The sequence below is a fragment of the Nyctibius grandis genome, chromosome W (assembly GCF_013368605.1).
Source record: "Nyctibius grandis isolate bNycGra1 chromosome W, bNycGra1.pri, whole genome shotgun sequence".
Classification (NCBI taxonomy): domain Eukaryota; kingdom Metazoa; phylum Chordata; class Aves; order Nyctibiiformes; family Nyctibiidae; genus Nyctibius; species Nyctibius grandis.
This window is the reverse complement of record NC_090694.1, coordinates 13,660,673-13,685,294: the sequence shown is the minus strand read 5'-3', so window position 1 is coordinate 13,685,294 and position 24,622 is coordinate 13,660,673.

The window sequence follows — 24,622 nt, the reverse complement described above, 5'->3', positions numbered from 1 at the left end:
TAATTCAGTCCCTTTATAGTTTGATGGTATTATGGTGCATTGTGCACCAGTGTCCACTAGAGCCTTATACTGCTGTATCTCTGATGTACCAGGCTATTGAACCCACACAGTCCAAAAAACACAGTTGTCCCTATCCTCCACCTGGCTGGAGGCAGTGCCCCTCTAATCCTGGACATAGTCTTCACTATCAACATCTTGGTTCAAGCAGCTCACATAGATTTGATCCCCATTATTCACATCTGGTATATAGGGATCCAAAGCCCCTCTACACTGTCTGGAAAGCTTCTCATTGGAAACTGGAGCAACAAATTTCCTGGAAGAAGCCCCATTCCTAATTGGTTCACCTTGCAACTCCTGTATGCATGTCCGTAAAGCCCAGGTAGGTTTTTCCATCCCATTTCCTCATGTCTTCTCCATGGTCATGCAGGAAAAACCACAGGGCGCCTCGTGATATATACCTTCTCTCCCAAGTAGGTCTTGCAGGGGAGTGCTGTCTCCTGATGCCTAAGACATTCTTTGGTGCAGGTGGGGAGCGGGGTCTGTCCTCCATCTGGGACAATTTTTCCAACACCTTACCAAGCAGTTCTGTGGATTTGTCAGACAGTTTTTCCACAGCTGAGATGCTAGCTCATGGCAAAGAAAAGAGATTGTCTGCATGTTGCCACATCCGATTATCAATGTCGCCCACCATTGGTGCATTGGCATCTGCCCAGCTAAATAATGCTAGTGTGTTGGCATACGATGGTGGTGCACGCTCAGTACCCACTTGTGCCACATGGGTCTGGTAAATCTGAGTGCATCTGGATCTACTGGTGTCTGTGGGACATCCAGGTCCTCAAAAATCAGCTCCCGCACAGCTATTTCCCTGAGATTCTTAACACCTCTCTCAATGGTTGTCCACTTTCCTGGGTGGCATATGACATCATCCCTAAAGGGATACCTATTCCTTATGCTTCATAGCAGTCGCCACCAGGGAGCAAGGGGCTCTGCACCACTTGCAAGACCCCTATCAATATCCACTTCTCTAGGCATTGGTCCCAGCTGCTTGGCTTTGCTACCATCTAACTTGAGACCATCAGCTCCATTATCCCAGCAGCAGAGCAGCCAAATAACAAGTTACTCACCTTCGTGACAGCTATAACCTTTACATATATATTGTAGCTCACTGGGGAATAGGGCTCAAGTGGTTACCTCTGGTTCGGCCTCCTGTGATGTCCCTGGTTGGCCATCACAACCTGCTCTTTGTGGGGTTTTCACCTTCTGTACAGGGGTGACTGATACCAGCACTGGTTGAATGCCTAGGTTAGCTGCACCACCCATTACTGGGGGCTGATTAGCTACAGCCCTTATTGCCCAAGTCCGGGTCATCAGAGCAAGCGCTTCCTGGAGTTGGGTAATCACAGTGCCCAGTGTAGAGATCCAAATAGCCTCTGGGGTAGCTGGGATGTCTGCTGTGGGGACTGGCAGGGTCTGAGTATCTGTGATAGCACTTGTGGGTGCTGGGGCAGCTGCAGTGTCTGTTATAGGGGCTATAGCTACTCTAGGGCTCATTACAGTGATTGCAGCATCTGTGCTGTATCCACCCTTATACCAATATTTAAGCAAGAACAAGAACTGAAAGACATTCAAAAGGCCTAACAATATGAGCATGGTGGTCAAAACATCCCAAGGGTATTCAAAATTCTCAAAAGCCATTGAGATCAGCCTCAAGGGAAAAGGAAAGTACATCACCCACACCCATTCCATAGAAATCAGAAACGGACACAGTTCCAAAGAATTCATAATACCATAAACCAATGCCAAACAACATAGCAGAGTGATGCCTCTAAGTCCATGCCCAGAAGTGATAAGCTTCACAAAAGCAGTAACAAACAGCAGCAAAGCCACACATTTGATTAGCCACCACAAAAGCAACTATAAAGCCAAACCCCAGAGAAGTCCACCCAGTGACCCTGCTACCTACACCAACATAATGAGTGCTTGTAACAAAAATGGTCACATCTGTGAAAACTTCAATTCTCCAAGACTCTTAGAGCAAAATGTCTACAGTTCTCCTAGGTGTTCTATTTACATTGGGCACCAAATAAACTGTCTTCATTTACCCTGCACCCAGAGCTGAACAAGAACAGTTTTTCACCCAATGTCCCTTCCCCAACCAAGGAACAAAATTGGGAAAAAGAGAGAGACTTATGGGTTAAAATTGAACAGATAGAGTAAAATAAATAAGTAGCAGGGATAACACAAAAAAACACACAAAAAGTATACTTAGCTATAGTGTTGTAGCAGGTTCCAGGAATACCCATCACTAGCAACAAGAAAGAGAGAAGCTAGGAGAACAAAAACAGCCTCCTTTTTTTTTTTTTTTACCAAGCCCTCCCTTTTATAGTGAGCTTGATGTTAATGATATAGAATACTCCTGTGGGCCAGCCTGGGTCAGCTGCCCTGCATTTAGCTGCTAATGGCCCTGATCACCATGGCTAGCCACAAACTGAAACAAAATCCCAATGAAACCAGGATAGGCCTTTACATCTCATTGCATATCTCTCAGTGTTTTGGTTCTCCAACTGCAACTCTACAAATTATCACCTCTGGACTGGAAAAATTTAGGATGTGGCAGTGTAGTAGCTTCCTGGAGCACTTCAAAAAGCACATTCACAACAGTAGTTGATGTGCTAAGACTGAACTTGGGAGCAGCAGCTTTTTTTATGATACTGTCAGCACACTTCCTTGGGTAGGGGGAGTGTTTTGATACTTTAGTTTAAAAACGCACTTAGCACAGATTTTCTTTACAATGGCTCTTGTCACCCTAAAGCTCTGCTATCGCCTCTTGCTGCCTGTGTCTCACTTCCCAAAGTTCACGGTTGCTCTGTGTGGGTTGTTGCAGAAGGTGCCTATACAGCTAGTTCCAGCTTTCTTTTGAAAGAGCTTCCTAGGGAGGATGCAGTTGCTGATGTTTACAGTGCTCAACAGCATGTCTGCTATTCCGCATTGTAGCTTAAAAAAAAGGGGGGGAAGGGAAGGGAGAGTGTCAGTTCTAGGTCAGCTGCCTTTAAAATTTATGCCTACCTAGTGCAATGCAAGCGAAATCAGAGCAGAAGGAACGCGTTATTTTGCTGCCTATCATATCGGCCTAGGACCCAGAGGGTGAGTTGGTTGAGCAAGTGCAAGGCGATGGGAAACAACGGTAAATGAAATTAGCCCATCTCAGCATGAGTGTGTGATGTGGGAGCAGTTCAGCTTTTGTAAATTGCTGCATTAAAGACAAATAATATGTTGCAACTCTGCACTGGTGTTATCAGTATTACTACTTACTAATATTCTGAACCCAGCAAGATTACAGCTGGTGCAATAAAAGTTCCATAAAATGACATTGACTTTGCACCATGGCATCTGCAGTGACAGTAGCTGAGTGTATGCTATAGGCAAGATGTGACTGTAGAAAAATACTTCTTCCTTTAGTATTGAATATTTTTCACTTTACTTGCTCACCTCTTCTTTCGTAAGGTGAATATTGTGTTTTTAAGGTAACTATTTTTTTTTGTCTCCCTATTAAACTCCTTTCTGCTGTATTTTCATGTTACAAAAGACAGCACCGTTTCCCCCTCTTTGTCTACTGCAGGTAGAAATTTATGGTCTGATTTTTCTGTATTTATTTTTCTCCAGTGCTGAATAGGTACAGGTACATTGCTATTGATTACTTGGTTACAAGATGTCTTTGGAAATAAGAAGGCTTTTCTGTTTTTTTTTCCATTGGTATTAGCTAGATTAGCAATATATTACCTGTGTAACACGTCTTGTTCCCATTTGTTTTAAGGAGTCTCCTCTGGAAGCTGAAGTCTAGTTCTGTATTTCTCTGTTTAGCTTCCATAGAGTGCCCCCCACAGTGACTATTTAATGACAATAATGACAATATGTCAAGTGATGGGTAAACACAAACTAAATTCTTTACCAGTTCTTGGTAGCAAACTGCTTCTATTGTAATTAATTGGATGTATGAGATTCTCATATGCAGTTCTCTTGTTAACTGTTAATGAGGATAGATGACATGACAGAGCCAACCCAGTGGCTCCACTTGAAGCTGAAGGAAGGGGATGGTCTCACTCATGTCCCTTTTCATATTTTCACATGAGTAGCTTTAATTGGGCAGGTAGATACAAGCAATAGTACTTATAACCAGAGTCAATTCTAAGCCATCTTGCCTGGAGTTTCAAGAATGATACAGACTTTGGGTAATAGTATCACAGAGGAGAAGGAGGGAGAGCTTTAGAGTGAACACAAATTTTGGCAATGTTCGCTGAGTCTGTTTTGCTTGTGGCCTGCCCTTTGTCAGGGTGTTTTAAGAAGGTATCGAGAACTGATATGAGGATGCTCTTATCTGCATTCCATATGCTTCGCCCTAAAAGAGGTGTCTGGTAGAAAGCTGAAAGGAGTCTTACCAAAGCATTCATATAACTATGGTGTGTACTCAAAACAAGCAATCTTCATCACCATAATGAGAAGAAATTAAATGTCATTAATCCTATTTTGTGGATGCATCCACAAAGCCCATTCATTCTTAGTCTTCTAAAATGCAAACTTTTCATGTCATCAGACATCTTTGGTCCCTTTCATTGAAAGTATTTAGTTAGCATTTGCCCTCCCCCTACCTTTTTAGAGCTTACCTATAAATTGTTTCTTGAAAATAATATATTTCCTATGCAGGTTAAAAAAAAAACAGACTGTGCTATATTTGCAGTGCAGGTAAATACCACTCCTTACCCCTCTAGATCAGTAGAGAGTTTTATATTCTGGTTTGCTTGGTTACTAACAATGTGTATGCACTTTAGAAATACCACAGCTGTAAATAATGCTTACGTATATTTATCAGAACTGTCCCTATTGCAGAGAAAAGAAAAACAGAATGGGTAAAAGTTTGGCATGTTATGAAGATGTTGACTTGTAGAGGAATGAATGGAGAGCACTGGGTGGCTTATCCTGCAGCTGCCCGAGGACCAGACCCATTGGCAGAGATGCCTTGGGACTGTGCACCAGGACGTCCTCATTCAGCAGTTGCTGGTGATTGGATCGGTGTGCACGGACCAGAAGAATGCCCATATGATTCTGGCAGGGAGCTGGGTACAAAACAGGGCTGTACCTGTGGCCTGTGAAGAACTTGAAATAGTTCCCTTAGGAAGGAGCCTTTCTGTGCCTGTTGCCAATGTTCAGCCTTGCTGTGAAGTCTGCAGTATCAGTTCTTTTAACAGTTTATAGGCAGGCGTGGAAGAAAATACAAATTGATCTTTATTTTATGCAGCGTCAGAATGGGAAATTTGTTAGTCTGGCAGAAAACCAATCTGAAGTGTGATTGAAGAGAAACATGTTTTCACTATTCTGCTGCTTCCAGGCTACTTTATTCATGTAGGTAAATGACAGATTTGATGCTAGTTTAAAAAGCAAAGCATTAAAGAAGTACTGTATAAATAATTCAGTAAGGGTGACTATACAGGGTAAGTATTACATATCTTATTGAATGCTGCTAATGGGGAATTTTACAAGTAAAAGTTCTAATATAGTTTCTAAACATCTTTCATCTGTTTTTAGGATGTCCACTCTTTTAAAAAAGGAATTTGTATTTCCTTTGAAATTTGCTATTCCCTCCTTAATGTCTACTCTAAAATGTACGTGCAGAGATTGTTGATGCACTCTAAGAAGTTAGGATTTGTGTTTTAAAATGGACTGACTTCAAAGACAAAGTCTGAAATTTAATCGAGGTAACAACTAACTTATACATCTCTCAAAACTTGGAAATTTCTCCAAATACCTCTGTTGTGTAGAGTTGCCTTGCCTGCCTTCTGTCACTCACTTGAGCAGAACTGTCATCTAACAGGATGTATTGGGTTTGCATGGCAAGGTTTTGGTAGCAGGGGGGCTACAGTGGTGGCTTCTGTGAGAAGCTGCTAGAAGCTTCCCCTATGTCTGATAGAGCCAGTGCCAGCCAGCTCCAAGACAGACCTGCCACTGGCCAAAGCAGAGCCAATCAGCGATGGTGGTAGTGCCTCTGTGATAACGTATTTAAGAAGGGTGAAAAAAAAACTGCTGTGCAGAAGCAGCTTGGAGAGAGGAGTGAGAATATATGAGAGAAACAACTCTGCAGACACTAAGGTCAGTGAAGAAGGAGGGGGAGGATGTGCTCCAGGCACCGGAGCAGAGATTCCCCTGCAGCCTGTGGTGAAGACCATGGTGAGGCAGGCTGTCCCCCTGCAGCCTGTGGAGGACCCCACGCTGGAGCAGGTGGATGTGCCCCAATGGAAGCTGTGACCCTGTGGAGAGCCTGTGCTGGAGCAGGCTCCTGGCAGGACCTGTGGCCCTGTGGAGAAAGGAGCTCATGCTGGAGCAGGTTTTCTGGCAGGATTTGTGACCCCGTGGGGGACCCACACTGGAGCAGTCTGTTCCTGAAGGACTGCACCCCATGGAAAGGACCCATGCTGGAGCAGTTTGTGAGGAACTACAGCCTGTGGTAGGGACCCGTGTTGGAGAAGTTTGTGGAGGACTGTCTTCCGTGGGAGGGACCCCACGCTGGAGCAGGGGAAGAACATGAGGAGGAAGGAGCAGCAGAGACAATGTGTGATGAATTGACTGCAACCCCCATTCCCCCTCCCCCTGTGCCACTTCAGGGGAGGAGTTAGAGAATTGGGGAGTGAAGTTAAGCCCAGGAAGAAGGGAGGGGTGGGGGGAAGGTGTTTTAAGATTTGGTTTTATTTCTAATTACCCTACTCTGACTTTTGATTGGCAATAAATTAAATTAATTTCCCCGAGTCGAGCCTGTTTTGCCCGTGATGGTAATTGCTGAGTGATCTCTGTCCTTATCTTGACCCACAAGCCTTTCGTCGTATTTTTCTCCCCCTGTCCAGTTGAAGAGGGTGAGTGATAGAGCAGCTTGGTGGGCGCCTGGCATACAGCCAGGGTCAACCCACCACACAGGAACAGTGTTTACAAGCAATATTAACAAAAAGAAAAGGCCACCTAATGCTAAGCAGGATGTAGCCAACTTGCCCATGAGACAAATCGTTCCAAAAAACAGGTTGTGTGGTTGAGAGAAGGCATAAAGGATGGGGAAGGTGATGGAAACTCCTCTCAGGGAAATCTGTAACAACAGGCGACGCCCAGCTACAGTTTAAAACTTTGTTGCAGAATATAGGTGAGTAATCAATCTAATGTAATAGGCAGTTTGTATGGTTGCCATGTGGCATAAGGGAGTAATGTAGTTAAAAGAGCTGCAATTATGTAAGCACACAGCCTTGGGAAATAGGAAGGCCAGAACTGGTATTTTCCAGGTAAAGCTAAAGATACCATCTATCCTGATTTAATTACCTTCTGAACTTCAAGAGCAGAATTAACGATAGTATACTAAGTGATTCTGAAACATTAAAGTTTCATAATTGTGCTTGAATATGTAAGCCAGTATTACTGTCATTTCTTAAGCTATCATTTTGAAATCAGACCTGCGTGGGTCAATGCTTTCTGCAGGCTCTCCCCATCTTGCTGTGGGCTCTGTGGGATGGAGGGTCCACCCGTTGTTACCTGCCTGCGGGGCCCAGGGGGTGATGCTCCAGAACCTTTGCTTTTGGCATCTGCCTTGAGTGGAAATTATCCCATTGAAGTTTGTACTGTATTGTCATATTCTCCTGTCTTTTGCTAAGAGGTCCCTATAAAAGTAGCTTGTTTCTCTTTCTAATAATTAGCTTTGCTCTGTAATGCAGATTCTTAACATGTTTTAAGTTCCCACTGAGTTTTAGAATTTGTTTTCTGGAGTGACAAAGCTTATGTTAGATTGTTTCAATTTACTTGGGTTTATGTCAAGTTCTTTTGCTTGCTTGTTTAGTAGCTATCAACGTAAAATGTTTGTTGTAAAATTACTATTTAAAAGCAAATCTTGATATCTGTTTTAATATTTAAAAACTATGTAGGGGGAATAAATGAGCATCAAGAATGGCAAATATCTTTCATGTGGATTAAGCAAAGGAATGTGAGAAACTTCTTGTTCTCATTTAAAAATAAGGAATATTTGAGGCATACCAGCAATTCCCATTACAAGAATCACTAATAGTTTTGTGTACTAACAGAACTTGAGCACTTCCAACAACTTATTACCTACTACTTGTCATTACGAGGCACTCTTGTATGGTTTGCTGTGGTATTTGTGGCATTTTGGGGTGGTGTAAATGATCTGATCTACCCTTGCCTCTTCAGTAAAGGTAGTGGTCTGACTAAAATTGGTTCTGCCAAGCTGTATGCTTTAACTCAGCTGCAGTTAGTGGCCTCTTTCTGTGGGAAGCCTATTATGCCAGAGCAAGAGCCAAGAGGAACAGCTGAAGCTACTTGCTGCTCTTGCTGACTCATGTGATGCCACACAGCTGTGCCCAAGCAATCAAGAGACGTGATGCCACACCCAGCAATCAAGAGATAAAACGTCTCCAGGCTCAAGGAGAGATGGATTGCTAACAGTTCAGTAGCAGTATTATTTACAGCTACTACAGCGAAATAACAGCTCCGCAACGTTCCTCAGAACAAGCAGGCATAGATTGTGAAAACCAATCAGTACCTGAGCTCCATCCAGCCTGCATCAACATCAGTAAGCAGTCTGAGACAATTGGTGCCCGAACAGGGACCTGATTAATAAACCGGTGGCGACTTTGCGAGTGAAGTCCCACAGGACCAGTGAGAACCCCAGGAACTGGTGAGTTCCGCGATAACAGTAAACATGGGACAGGCCGCTAGTTCCTAGGAATCTGTGAGTTCCACAATGGCAATAAATGTGGGACAGGCTGGTCCCCAAGAGCATAAGCTCTATACTGAGATATTACAGCATTTACTGTGAGAACAAGGCTATAAGGTTCAATTAGCAGAATTGATGCAGTTGTTGGCATGGATCAAAGACAACTGTACTTGGTTCCCTGTATCAGGGACCTATGATGCAAAGATTTGGGCAAAAGTGGGGGATGAAATACAAAAACTAGGAAGAACATGGAGGGTTGTTTTCACAGCACTCTCTGCACTTCAGCTTGCAGAGGAGTATTTGAAATCTCAGGCATCCACACCTATTAATACCTTGGTGGATGTGAAAGAGCAAAAGGAGCCTGTATATGAAACAATCCCTGGAGAACCAAATGATCCTTATAATCCGGATTTCACAGGATTAACATCAGCAAAAGAAACTGCTGCTGCTGTCCTTCCAGTGCAAGAGATATCACAGCTGGCAGCAGTAGCGGCAGTGGCTACGGCCAGAGCACCGACAGCTCCTCCATATCCTGTGTCTGCTAAGCCATGTATTGGTTTCTCTGAAGAAACACCAGAGTCTCATACAACGAAATATAAAACGCTAGCAGAAAGATGCAGAGAGGAAGCTGCTCGTAAGGGAGATCTCACCATACTGACGGCAATGCTGGTAATATACCACCCAAACCATCCCCCTGAGTATCAATACTTTACCTATGAAATGATTAAGGAAGTACGAAAGGTGGTAAGAGACTATGGTCTGCACAGTAACTATACTTTGAATTTAATAACAGTTATTGGGGACTCATATACTATGACTCCACATGATTGGAAGTCACTCTTACGAATGATTTTAACGCCTGCACAACATTCGGTGTGGCAGGCAGAGTACCAGGAGGCTGCTTCTATAGACAGTTTGGAAAATGTGGATGACTTAGATGAATATTTGGGAACTAATCGCTTTTCAACAGCAGAAGCACAGGCGAAGCTACCTCGACAATGATTACAACGGATCTCTGCATTGGCTGTAAAGCGTTTGAAACGTGTTCCAGAGGTAGGGAAATGCCAGCCCTCTTTTGCGTCTGTCAGACAAGGAGTCCAAGAACCCTATGTCACATTCATTGACTGTTTACAAACTGCATTAAGCAGGCAGATTGATGACAAAAATGTATTAGAAAAACTGTTATTACAACTGGCCTATGAAAATGCAAATGCAGATTGCCAAAAAATTTTAGCCCCTCTAAGAAACTCCTCCAGAAGCATAGTGGAATTTCTTAAAGCCTGTCAGAACGTAGGCACTGAAGAGTATAGGGCTACTTTAATTGCAAGTGCCCTGGCTCAGCAACTCGTCATGGGACAAGCAGAAGTAAAATGTTTTGAATGTAACCAAATGGCACATATTAGAAGGAACTGTCCAAATCTGACAAAGGATGAGCAAAGAAGATTTAAAGGACCTAAAACACCCCAAAGAGTATGTCCTAGGTGTAAAAAGGGCTATCATTGGAGCAATGAATAGATAGATGGGCCGAGACCAATGGCATGAGGTTCAACAAGAACAAGTGCTGGGTCTTACACTTCGGCCACAACAACCCCATGCAGCGCTACAGGCTGGGGGAAGAGTGGTTAGAAAGCAGCCCGGCGGAAAGAGACCTGGGGGTGCTGATCGACAGCCAGCTAAACATGAGCCAGCAGTGTGCCTAGGTGGCCAAGAAGGCCAATGGCATCCTGGCCTCTATTAAGCATAGTGTAGCCAGCCGGTCTAGGGAAGTAATCGTTCCTCTGTACTCGGCACTGGTGAGGCCGCACCTTGAATACTGTGTCCAGTTCTGGGCCCCACACTTCAAGAAAGATGTTGAGGTGTTGGAGCGAGTCCAGAGGAGGGCGACCAAGCTGGTGAAGGGTCTGGAGGGTCTGACCTATGAGGAACGGCTGAGGGAGCTGGGGTTGTTTAGCCTGGAGAAGAGGAGGCTCAGAGGTGACCTTATTGCAGTCTACAACTACCTGAAGGGAGGTTGTAGTGAAGTGGGAGTCGGCCTCTTCTCCCAGGGAATTAGCAATAGGACAAGAGGACATAGCCTCAAGCTTCACCAGGGGAGGTTCAGGTTAGACATTAGGAAGCATTTCTTCTCAGAACGGGTCATTAAACATTGGAACGGGCTGCCCAGGGAGGTGGTGGAGTCACCATCTCTGGATGTGTTTAAGAAAAGACTGAACATGGCACTTAGTGCCATGGTCTAGTTGACATGGTGGTGTCAGGGCAATGGTTGGATGTAGAGGGGTTTCTGGAGGAGAATGGTCATGTAATGAGCCAGAAGTATGAGAGTATAGAGTGAGGGCCTAGCTGCGTGACAAGAGTCATGTAGTTAGTGTCATTGAACTTACCTTGGAGAGAAGAAATGAGGAAAAACAGCAGTTGAGCAAACAAGAATTGAGGGAGTAGCCGAGGGGAGCCGGACACGGAGGAGGAGAAACAGGAACTGGTTCAGCCAATCAAAAAAGGAGCAGTGGCAGAGCAGTAACCAATCAACACATCAAAGAAGAGTGTGCTTGAAGTGTGGACAGTAATATTAACCAATAGCAACGTACATGCTTGCAGCTAGGGAAAGTACAAATGTATAAAAGGGACAGCTTATGCTTAATAAAGCGGTTTCAGCTTCATTCACATTGGATCGTGTGGAGTCCAGTTTTCTCTCCTCAGATGGTGACCCCGACATGATACTGATTTAGTGGTAAATCGACGACAAGTTCGGGGAACAGCCCAGAAGGAGATACACTGGCTGGAGAACGGCTCAGTGGGACTGAGACCGAGGCGGGGAGGAGGATGACCTGCAGGCTAAGGAACGTACGTTGCAACGGGACACCCAGTGAGGTGAGCAGCCGGGGGAACGGAGATGGGCCAAAATATCTCTAAAGAAGAAAGTGTGATAGTAAGGCTTCTCCTACATATCCTCTCGAAGAGAGGGGTAAAATACGATGAGCATTTGCTCCGGAGACTATTGATATGGTGTAAAAAGAATAATTTGCCAGCTACGGCGCAGACTGCTTTCGAAGTTAGTACGTGGCAAAGCGCTGGAACTTCTCTGTTTGAGGCTGCCTCAAGGGGGGACAAGATCGCCACTGCGTCGTTGACGATGTGGAGATTAGTTATAGACTCACTGGAGCAAATGAAGGAGGACAGAGAGGCAAAGGCGGCGGCTGAGGCGGCTACAGCTCCTTTCACAGTGACTTTGCCCTCCGCGCCGCCAGAGCTTCCCCCCCTCCCCCGCCCTCCGCACCGCCAGAGCCCCCCCCACCGCCCAGGGAACAGCAACGGAACATTGATCCTTCTACCGTCCCATTACCCGAATCTGAGACTGAGCCACCCTTAATACACCTTTCTGAAGAGGTGGAAGCGGGACATAATTGCTGCAGAGCCCGAGGGTCGGGAAAGTCAGGCGGTAGCATGGAGGAGTTATTCACGTTGCAGCCAGTCCAGGTTACTGTGTCTGGCCTGGACCCGTCCAGGTTCTGGAGAAAATTAAGAGAGCACACACTTGTGGATGGTGATTTCGGGGCTGCGGCTGCTATGGGTGGCGGGGTATTAGCTTGCCCGGTATATCGAGGGGATGGAAATGACCCACCCGAATGGGAGCCATTCAACTGGGGAGTGATTTGCCTTAGACAAAGAAATACTAAACGGGGCTGCTAAAGAAGCGTTGTTGTTACAGTTAGCGAAGGACAACGCAACCGAGGATTGCAGGAAAGTTATTGCAGGGATGGCAAATCGTAACCCCACCTTAACCGAACTAATGGATGCTTGCGGGAAAGTAGGAACCACCACATTTCAGATGGAGCATTTAGCAAAAACATTTGCGGCAGCACTTAAGGTAGCTCATCGTTGTTATACATGCGGGCAAAAAGGTCACTTTAAGAAAAACTGCCTTAAGAAGTCGAAGCTGAGTGGGAGAGGTAACTGTTTTGATGTGTCATTGCTGTGGGAAGCTGGGGCATTTTGTGAAGCAGTGCAGGTCTCAGTATAATGCTCAAGGTCAGCTGATAACAAGCAGCTGCAGAGTGCAGGGAAACTGGAGAAAGAATGTTGGGGGGAACCGTGTGCTGACACAAATGAATCTTCCCAACCAGTTCCAGGCCTAAACAGTCAACTTGCAGCCCGAACCGCAGGGAGCGCCGGACTGGATGTTACCACAGCAACCGCAATCACAATAGAGAATAGCAGAGTGCATAAGGTACCAGTGAATGCCATGGGACCCATTGGAAACGGGTTAAGTGCACTATTACTCGGACGTTCTAGTGTAACCTTGCAAGGTCTATTTGTTTTACCAGGAGTTATTGATGCAGACTATACATTTTGGTTATTGATCTGAAAGATTGTTTTTTCACCATCCCTTTACATGAAACTGACAAATGCAAATTAGCTTTTTCAATACCTAGTAGGAACAACATGGTGCCTTGTCAACGATATCAGTGGACGGTATTACCGCAAGGCATGAAAAACAGTCCCACAATATGTCAATGGTATGTGGTAGAAAAAGGTACATTGTGTGGATTTAGAGACACCAGTAAGTTTATATGTAGCCATTGCCAACTATCATCCCATGGGATTACTGGGCCAGTGGAATGAGCGCTGGCAGGATCCGCTACGCGTTCTAGAGTGGCTGTTTTTATCTGTTCAACCATGAAAAACAGTGAGCACTCAGATTGAGCTGATATCGAAAACAATCACGAAAAGACGCACACGATGCGTTCAACTCACGGGCCGAGACCCCGGTCGACTGATAATTCCCATTGAACGCGATTATGTAAGCTGGTGTATGGCAAACAGTTTACCATTTCAATTGGCCCTGGAAGGATTTGAAGGGCAGGTATCTTATCATCTTCCCAGTCACAAATTATTACAAGCTCATTCAGAGTTACAAGTGATTCAAAAGCCGCTGGCAGCGGATAGCCCAGTACAAGGCCCCACGGTCTTTACTGACGGCTCTGGAAAATCAGGAAAAGCAGTAGTTACCTGGTATGACGGAAGGCAATGGCAGGAATTGGTGCATTTAGTACAGGGATCACCTCAATTGGTTGAACTTAGTGCTGCCATTGTTGCTTTTAAAACATTTTTGCATTGTGCTGTAAACATTGTTATGGACTCTGCTTATGTAGCAGATGTTGCGCAGCGTGTTGATTGTGCGCTGCTCAAAGAGGTAAACTCAGAACAATTATTTTCATTGCTAAAAATGCTATGGACTGTAGTGAACCAACGTATGCATAGGTATTATATCTTGCATATTCGCAGCCACACCGGTCTGCCAGGATTCATATGTGAAGGGAACGCGCGTGCCGACGCTCTCGCAGCCCCCGCTTGGACCCCTCCAGTGCCAGACCTAGTTCATCAAGCGTTTCTGTCTCACCAGTTTTTTCACCAAGGGGCTCGGGCGTTAGTCCGTCAATTCAAGATTTCTTTTGCAGACGCGAAATCTATCACCGCCACTTCTCCGGAGTGTCAACGCCTAGGACCCGGACTGGTGTTTCCACGCGTGAGGAGAAGGAACACGCCTCCACAAAATCCAATGTGAATCAAAGTGAAGACATTTATTAAGCATAAGCTGTCCCTTTTATACATTTTGTACTTTCCCTGGCTGTAAGCATGTGCATTGCTATTCGTTAATATTACTAAACATACTCTTCTTTGATGTGTTGATTGGTCACTGCTCTGCCACTGGTCCTTCCTTAATTGGCTCCATCAGTTCTTGTTTCTTCTCCTCCGTGTTCGGCTCCCACCGGCTACTCCCTCAATTCTTGTTTGCTCAGCTGCTGTTTTTCCTCATCTCTCGAAGGTCGGCTTGTTGACACTAGCTACATGAATCTTCTCACGCAGCTAGGCCTTCACTCCATACTCTCATACTTCTGGCTCATTACATGACCATTCTGCTCCAAAAACCCCTCTACAATTCCCCCTTTCTTTTCTTGAGCCAGAAAGGCCGTGTTTATTGTCCGCTGCAGGGCCCTTTGCAAGCAGGAGAATAAACACGGTAATACAAGGATGATAATACAAATCACGAACAATCCCATCAATAGCATTTTAATCAATCCGACCAGCCACCCTCCAATTCCCAAATTACCCAACCAGTCATCCAGGAACCCATGCTGTTCCCGTATTTTCTGTGTGGCATCCATGAGCTCTTTGATCTGCTTATGAATTGACCTGGAATGATCGTTCAGATCCATGCAACACATCCCATCAAACTCCTGACATCCGTGACCGTGCACTAATAATAAAAAATCTATAGCAGCTCTATTTTGTAAGGTAGCATGTCGGATACTATCTACATCATTGGCTAATGTTCCTAAAATTCTAGAAGTTTGATCAGCTCTTTTTGCAACCCAGCAAGCTAAATTTCGCAATTGTGTTAGTCCTTGTGCAGCAGCCACACCCGGTGCAAAAATAGAAGAAAGAACTACTTTGGTCCTAGACCATAGTTCTACCTCATCTTTACATTCTTTCCCTAAGGTAGTGACACTTCTTTTAATCTTGTGTAGGTTAGTGTGGTTTAATATGACCTTTCGTGTAGGCATTAGTAAGCTTAATTTACCTATGGTACACGGACCTCCCAGTTTTTTACTGGGCAGCCCTGGCCAAGCCCTATCTCCACAAATTAGGAATAAACCTTCTGGTAATTTTCTAGGCATGGCCAAATCCGGTGCTGGCTCTGTTCGACTACGCCCTACGTTTGCACACCAGATAGATTCATTTTGCCACAATGGATTACTGGGTGTGACATTTTGTAATCTCTTTATGTCGTTCTGATAAATGTTTGATCCCTCTGTGTAATTGAAAAACACACAAGATTCTGCCTCTAAAGTTCCTAGGATGTCAAGTTCTTGGGGCTCTAAGGGACTGACAGGCAAGCTATCGTCCTATAAATCCCAATGTTCGCCACATTTCATTGCATTCTCACAGAGGCTCTGTTTCAGCACATTCAACCCTGCCACTATCTCCTTACTTTCAGATCTGTTTAAGGGGACCCCCACTAGAAATGTATGAAAGGGTTGTTCAGGCTGAGCTAAGGAGGCACAAAACTGTGTCGGGTTCAGGCTCCGCATCAGAGTCACCCAAACGTTGTGACTCCCCTTCCATGGTGTAGGTGGAAGGACTATCGGTTGATGACCTTTTGTCAGGTCCAGGATCCAAAGCAGGCTTAACACAGAAAAAACAACCCCTTGCTTCATCATGACTGCGCCTTTTGCTCCCTTTTCTATACCTCCCACGCAAACCTTTTTTCACACTTCCCGCAGTCAGGGCACTGGATCTCTCGAGAGGTCAGTGTTCCGAGGCAGATCCTGAGTTGGCTCCTATAGTTCAGGTTGTTTTTGTAGCCACGGCTTCACCCACTTAGCTGGTACCCATTTGGCTCCTGTATCTGTAACGACACATGCATACCCTCGACCCAACGTTATTAATTTCATTGGACCTTCCCACACACCAGTCACCCCATTTTTTACCATCACTTTGGCTTGTTCCTGTTCTTTCTGAAAAGCCTCCATACCTCCCTTTAACCCTGCACCATGTTTTACTGCTGGAGGTACAGAGTAGTCCTGTGGCAAGCGTAAAAAGTTTAGTACATAAAGCGCTTTACACAACCTGTCAGGAGGAGATAGCCCTGGCTCTCCCCCTTTTTGTTTTTGTAAAAGGTGTTTCAGAGTTTGATTCATGCGCTCCACAATAGCTTGTCCCGTTGGTGAATGTGGGACACCTGTTATATGTATTATACCCCACAGTTGGAAAAAGTCCTGTGTGGCACGTGCCACATAGCCTGGGCCATTGTCCGTTTTAATCGTCTGTGGAATGCCCAGGGCTGCAATAGCAGAACGCATATGTCGTTGAACGTGTTTGCTGGATTCGCCTGTTTGTGCTGTAGCCCAGGTAGCAAGGGAGAAACAGTCAACACTCACGTGGACATATTTCAGCCGTCCAAATTCGGGGATGTGTGTTACATCCATTTGCCATATCTCCAACGGTCCAGTACCGCGGGGGTTGACACCAGGTGCTAAACCACCCCCAAGATGTTGACAGTCTGGACAGGACTGGACTATCCCACGTGCATCTGCACTGCGTAGCCCAAACTGACGCCGCAGTACCTTAGCAGATTGATGGAAAAAGGCATGAGATCGTTGTGCTTGAGCGAAGCGATCAATTGAAGGCGCAGCCCAGGCAGGTGCGACAAGTTTGTCTGCCCGAGCATTGCCTTCAGCTAAGCCTTCCAGGAGTCCTGTGTGACTACGGATATGTGTGATGAAATATGGATGCAGTCGCTCTGTCAGCAAAAGCCATAATTCATGAAAAAGTTGGTATAGTTGTTCATTAGCTATCTCTTTGAGCAGAGCACGCTCCATCCTCTGGACAATCCCTACGACATATAAAGAGTCACATACCACATTAACAGGTGCTGTGTTCCATCGCCTGAAGACCTCCACCACAGCTCGCAATTCTAATTGTTGTGTAGACCCTTGAATGTCAGATAAAATTACATCATGCCACTTCCCATTGTCTAACCATGTTAGTGCTGCTTTTTGAGCTTTGCCTCCAGCATCTGTAAAAACGGTGATACCACTGACCGGACGTTCTGACCTTTTTGGTAATTCTTCCCATTGACCCAATTGCAGCATGGAGAAGTATTTGTGAGGGGGTAGATGTACCTTCAACTCGCCCCTATAATCCAATAACGCAACTTGTAATGGTATGGAATTTTGTAATGCCCATTGTAGATACTCTGCAACCAGTGGAATAACCAAAAAAAGCAGGTTCGACGCCTGCTATCTCTACAACCCTCTGCCTTCCTTTCATTACAAGTTGTGCTATGGCCTCTACTTTCGTAGTGATGGTACGTTTTGGTTGCATAGGCAAAAAGATCCATTCCAGCACATGTAGAGGATCCTTGTCAGTCACCCACTGCATAATTAATGCCAGGGGGTGGCGATCGTGATTGATAACCAATACTCCAATACTGTAATCTGGGTCCCAGCGGTGAGTGTATGCCATAGCTATTTTGGTACTCAGGTGTTTCAATGCCTGCTCAGCTTCCTGTGTCAATGTGCGGGGGGCATCTGCACCGCCTCCTCCCTTTAGCAATTGCATCAAAGGTGCCAATTCAGCATTGGTGAGACCACACAGGGTTCGCACCCAATTGAGGTCTCCCAACAGTTTTTGTACATCATTTAAAGTACTGATATTCACACGAATTTCTAGTTTTTGGGGTCTAACAGTTGTTTTGGTAATTTCCCACCCAAGGTACTTCCAGTTTTCCTCCTGTTGTACCTTTTCTGGAGCTATTTGCAATCCACCTTTTGCTAGTTCAGTCTGCAGTGTATGAATCAATTGTTTTTTATCCAATTGTTTCCCTGCTATTAGAATGTCATCCATATAATGGTATATAATCAAATTTGGAAAATTCCTTCGCACAGGAGCAAGTGCCCAGGCCACATACATTTGACACATTGTCGGTGAATTTTTCATTCCCTGTGGTAACACAACCCAATGATAGCGTTTCATAGGTGCAGCTTTGTTCACTGATGGCACCGAAAAAGCAAATTTCTGATAGTCATCAGGGTGCAAAGGGATGGTGAAGAAACAATCTTTTAAGTCAATGATTAAAATGTCCCAGTCTTTAGGGATCATATTGGGGGATGGGAGCCCTGGTTGTAGGGTTCCCATATCATCCATGACCTCATTGATTTTTCGAAGGTCATGTAACAAACGCCATTTGCCACTTTTTTTCGGAATAGTAAATATTGGGGTGTTCCATGGGCTTGTTGTGGGCTCAATATGACCTTTTTCCAGTTGCTCCTGTACCAAGCTTTCGAGGTGGGCGATTTTTTCTGCAGACAGCGGCCATTGATCAACCCAAACTGGGGTTTCTGTTTTCCAGGTTAGTTTTAGGATTGGTCGCCCTTCATCAATGGCCGCCTCTAAAAACCCTCACTGTTAGTTACCAAACGTGCCCCTAATTGACTTAATGCATCTCTTCCCAGTAAACAAATGGGGACAGGCATCACATATGGTCTTACTGTACAGGTACTCCCATCCTGCAATTTGCAACAAATCACATTTGTACTGATTTTAGTGGTCTGTATTCCCCCGACCCCCAAAATGGGCGTAGGGGGGATCTCCAATGGCCACGAATGAGGCCACGCTGCTTGACTGATTATTGTAACGTCTGCTCCAGTATCAATCAGCATAATTACCACGCAAGTTTTCCCACCAGGTTCTTTTAGTGTTACCCGTTCTGTTGGTTTTGCCTTGCTGATATCCATTGCCAGATAAATGTCAGCCTGGCCTGTTGATCCAAAACCCCCAGCCCCTCTTATCTGATTCCCAGCTGTGGGCACAGCTGATTTAAAGGGGACCAGTTGTCCAATTTTTTCTCCTTTGGGTATATGAATTGGTGGCAGGGGGGTCCATACCATAATAGATATGACCCCTGTAAAATCGGCATCGATTATACCGGGTAAAACGAAAAGACCTTTTCGGGTCGTAGAGGATCGCCCGATAAGTAAGGCACTCAACCCGTGACCCAGTGGGCCTTTCATATCGGTGGGTATACATTGTACTTGCGGGTCTATCAGAGTCACCTCTACTGCTGTGGCAATGTCGACCCCAGCACTCCCTCTTGTGGCGGCGGCGACGCCATCCAGGCAGCCCGGGTGGAAGACCTGTTTTGTGTCATCGCGCTGGGTCTCCTCGCGCTCGCCCCCCCGTTTCCCAGCCGAGTTCCCTGCTTAGTGAATCTAGATCGGCATTCATCTGCACGGTGACCGTATTTCCGGCAGCGATTGCAGGTCCCTGCAAACTCGTGACTTTTTACTCGGCATTGAGCCTTAAGGTGTCCCGGTTTGCCACAGTTGTAACATTTTGGTCCCTGATCGCCTCTCCCTGATCGTACTAGAGGTTTCACCGCAGCCGCAAAGGCTGACGCCATGTATCCTGCTGTTTCTTCCGTTGTTCCTACGCGCTCACACGCATCCATCATTTCTGCCAGGCTAGAATTTTTGGGTAATGTCTGTAAAATGCGCTTACAAGTAGGATTAGCATTGTCGACTGCCAACGACATTAGCAACGCCTCTCGAGCTACATCGGTCAGCGATGCCCTTTCCAATGCTTCACGCAATCTTTCTAAAAATGTCATATAAGGCTCAGATGGACCTTGCCTTATTTTTGTATAGGCAGGAATTACTTTCCCATCTTCTGGGAGGGTTTTAAAAGCCTCTCGGGCTAAGGTGGCAGTAAGTGCCAAGGCTTCTGGTCTAAGTCGTGCCTGTCGTTGTGGATCACTAAACTGCCCTTCTCCCACCAGTTGGTCAAATGTTATCCCTAAAAGAGGATCATTATCTCCCCTCCCCAGGTTTTCCACCGCTGCAGCCTGTGCTGCGTCATGCCACCTCGTCCGCCACAAGAGTTCCTGCATCGGGGTTAAAATCATCGCCATCAATTGCTTAAAATCAAAAGGTGTTAAAAGCATAGACATAAAGATACTATTTATAAATGCTTGGGTATAAGGTGCATGCAACCCATTTTGTTGTACCGCTTTCCGTGCCTCCTTAACAATCTCCCACTGTAATCCTACCCAGCGCGGTGGTTCTTTCCGATTTCCCAAAATAACTGGGAAAGCTGTGGGCAGAATCTCCCCCTCCACTAGCGCATTCCGTATAACTCCTCGCCACCGTAATCGCGGATCGTCTCCTCCCCTGTCCCCCATGACAGAGTGCATACCAACATTCCCATCCATATTTCTCATGCGGCTAGTCCCAGCCGCCTCAGCACCCCCCCCGGCCCCCCTGGTCCCCCCGCGTAGGCGTTCCCTTTCTTCTTCTCTCCTCTGCTCCTCCTTATGCTGTCGCTCAGTTAAGGTCGTCTGTCTTTCCAGGTCTTGTAATTTTGCTAACAATTTTTCCGCCCAAGCCACCGGATCCTTAAATTTCCCTGGACCGCCGGCAGGCGATGGGGGAGACGACGGGGGCAGAGGGGGATATTCGTATTCGGCGCGATTTGCGAGATTGGCGGCTCGCGGAGGCTTGAAGGGTGGGGGGGTGGGCTCGGGCTGATGCTCATCAACCTCCATTTCCTCCGGTTTAGGGGGCTCCCCTGTTGGTTTAGGGGGTATTTCAATTTTCTCCTGCTCTTCTGGTGGTGCGGAGGGGTTTGAAAAAACCGGTATTGGCGGCTGACCAAAAACACGAAGACCTCTCGCCCCAGGGTTAACCTCTGTTGGATGCAGAGCCGTAAAAGCCCCTGCTGCAACAGCCCTCTCTGCTTTCATTTCTTGAAGAGCAGTAAGAACAGCCCTCCATGCAGTTGCCAGTTCTATTGCCTCCTTTTCCCCACTGCTTATTGCTTCCCATAAACCCTTTCCAATATCTTCCCAAGTGTCCACCTTAAAAGCGCTCTGGGGGTCCGAAGGGAACCCATGCTCTCGACACCAAACTAACAGTCTCCGGAGCAAATGCTCATCATGTTTCACTCCTCTCTTAGAGAGGATATGTAGGAGAAGCCTTACTATCGCACTTTCTTCTTTAGAAATATTTTGGCCCATCTCCTTTTTCCCCCGGCTGCTCACCTCACTAAGTGTCCCGTTGCAACGTTCTTTTCTTTTCTTGCGAGTCGTCCTCCGTCTCGCCCCGGTCTTCAGACCTGCTGAGCCGTACTCCAGCCGGTGTACCTCCTTCTGGGCTATTCCCCGAACTTGCCGTCGATCAGTGTCTCATCAGGGTCACCATCTGAGGAGAAGGAACACGCCTCCACAAAATCCAATGTGAATCAAAGTGAAGACATTTATTAAGCATAAGCTGTCCCTTTTATACATTTTGTACTTTCCCTGGCTGTAAGCATGTGCATTGCTATTCGTTAATATTACTAAACATACTCTTCTTTGATGTGTTGATTGGTCACTGCTCTGCCACTGGTCCTTCCTTAATTGGCTCCATCAGTTCTTGTTTCTTCTCCTCCGTGTTCGGCTCCCACCGGCTACTCCCTCAATTCTTGTTTGCTCAGCTGCTGTTTTTCCTCATCTCTCCAAGGTCGGCTTGTTGACACTAGCTACATGAATCTTCTCACGCAGCTAGGCCTTCACTCCATACTCTCATACTTCTGGCTCATTACATGACCATTCTGCTCCAAAAACCCCTCTACACACGCGGGGTTAACCCACGCGGCTGCTAAGCCTTGGACCTGTGGCAAACGGATGTAACACACATACTACAATATGTTCACATCTCTGTGGATACTTTTTCTAAGGTCGTGTGGCATTGGCCCATGCCGGCGAGAAAGCAATCGACGCCATCTCACATCTTCGGCAAGCCTGGGCTGCCCTTGGGATTCCGAAACATATTAAGACGGACAACAGGCTGACATATGTATCTACACGCATGGCCCCATTTCTCACCTCCTGGGGTGTGGAACTTGTTACTGGCATTCCTCATTCCCTAACCGGCCAGGCCATTGTGGAATGAGTGCACCACACTCTGAAGCAACTTCTCAAAAAACAAAAAGGGGGAATGAGCTCTGAGACCCCGCATGCTCGCCTATGGAAGGCTGTGTACACATTGAATCATTTAACTATGCCAACCGGGAAAGAGTGTCCTGTAACTATCTCTCATTTTTTGTCTTTGCAGGGAGGCGATCCTCTTGTCAGGGCAAAGGTTTTAGCATGAGACCTGCAAATGGGCAAGTGGACAGGCCCGTGGGATTGTTACCTGGGGACGTGGGTATGCTTGTGTTTTTACAGATTCAGGGCCGCGGTGGTTTCCCACCAGCTGTGTTAAGCCTGCTTTGGATCCTGGAGCTGACAAGAGGACACCAGCCGATAGTCCTTCTGCCGACACCTTGGGAGGGGAGTCACAACGTTTGGGTGACTCTGATGCAGACCCTGAACCAGACGCAGTTTTGTGCCTCCTTAGCTCAGCCTGAACAACCCTTTCATACATGTCTAGTGGGGGTCCCCTTAAACAGATCTGAAAGCAAAAATTACCAAAGGGTTTATTCCTAATTTGTGGGGATAGGGCTTGGCCAAAGTTGCCCAGTAAGAAGGTGGGAGGTCCGTGTACCATAAGCAAACTAAGTCTACTAATGCCTACGCAAAAAGTCATACTAACCATACTAACCTACATAAGGCCAGGCAAAAAAGAAGTGTCACTACCATAGGGATAGAATGTAATGATGCTGCCCAAGGGTTGACACAACTGCGAAATTTAGCTTGCTGGGTTGCAAAAAGAGCTAACCACACTTCTAGAGTTTTAGAAGCATTAGCGAACGATGTAGATAGTATCCAACATGCTACCTTACAAAATAGAGCTGCTATAGACTTTTTATTATTAGTGCACGGTCATGGATGTCAGGATTTTGATGGGATGTGTTGCATGGATCTGAATGATCGCTCCAAGTCAATTCATAAGCAGATCAAAGAGCTCATGGACGCCACACAGAAAATACGGGAACAGCATGGTTTTCTGGATGACTGGTTGGGTAATCCGGGAATTGGAGGGTGGCTGGTCGGATTGATTAAAATGCTATTAATGGGATTGTTCGTGATTTGTATTATCATGCTTGTATTACCATGTTTATTCTCCTGCTTGCAAAGGGCCCTGCAGCGGATGATAAACACGGCCTTTCTGGCTCAAGAAAAGAAAGGGGGAATTGTAGAGGGGTTTCTGGAGGACAATGGTCATGTAATGAGCCAGATGTATGGGAGTATGGAGTGAGGGCCTAGCTGTGTGACAAGAGTCATGTAGTTAGTGTCATTGAACTTACCTTGGAGAGAAGAAATGAGGAAAAACAGCAGTTGAGCAAACAAGAATTGAGGGAGCAGCCGAGGGGAGCCGGACATGGAGAAGGAGAAACAGGAACTGGTGGAGCCAATCAAGAAAGGACCAGTGGCAGAGCAGTAACCAATCAACACATCAAAGAAGAGTGTGCTTGAAGTGTGGACAGTAATATTAACCAATAGCAATGCACATGCTTGCAGCTAGGGAAAGTACAAATGTATAAAAGGGACAGCCTATGCTTAATAAAGCGTCTTCACTTTGATTCACATTGGATCGTGTGGAGTCCGGTTTTCTCTCCTCAGTTGGACTCGATGATCCCAGAGGGCTCTTCCAACCTGATTGATTCTGTGATTCTGTGAATCAGTGTCAATCGAGATTTGATAAGGATGGAAACCCCATACAGGGAAACCGGAAGAGGGGCGCAAGGGTCTGTTGTGTACATACTCAGTCCGAGAACCCGACAAACGAACAGCCTCAGAACATGTTGCCAGTGGGTTGGATCTGGCCTCAGCCACCGATACAAGGCTGAATGATAAAAGAACATGAGCATTACTGAAAATATAAACTTCTTTCTTGTTTGTTTTTTTTCTTTTTTTTGAACACTAGTGCAAAAGGCCATGAATACTTGCTTGAGATCAAGGCTGTACATCTGGCCCAGGCAAGTTTCCAGATTGAGACCTTTGTCTCCAAATTCATCCTTGACCTCACATTGAATAATGACTTGTTATCTTCCAATTATGTGGAGATTCACTATGAAGATGGAAAACCAAAGTTTTCTAAGGGTGGAGAGCATTGTTACTACCATGGAAATATCAGAGGTATCAAGGATTCCAAAGTTGCTCTTTCAACTTGTAATAGACTTCATGGCATGTTTGAAGATAGTACTTATTTGAACTGATGGATCTGACCCATAGTGCAGAAAGTAAAAGTAGGCCACATATCATCCAAAGAATTTATGGAACAGAAGCCTCCAAGCAGTTGCAGGACCTTGAGACTCAATCCAGTTCTGAATGGCCCTTTCTGTCTGAACTACAGTGGCTGAGGAGAAGAGAAGAAAGAGAGCAGT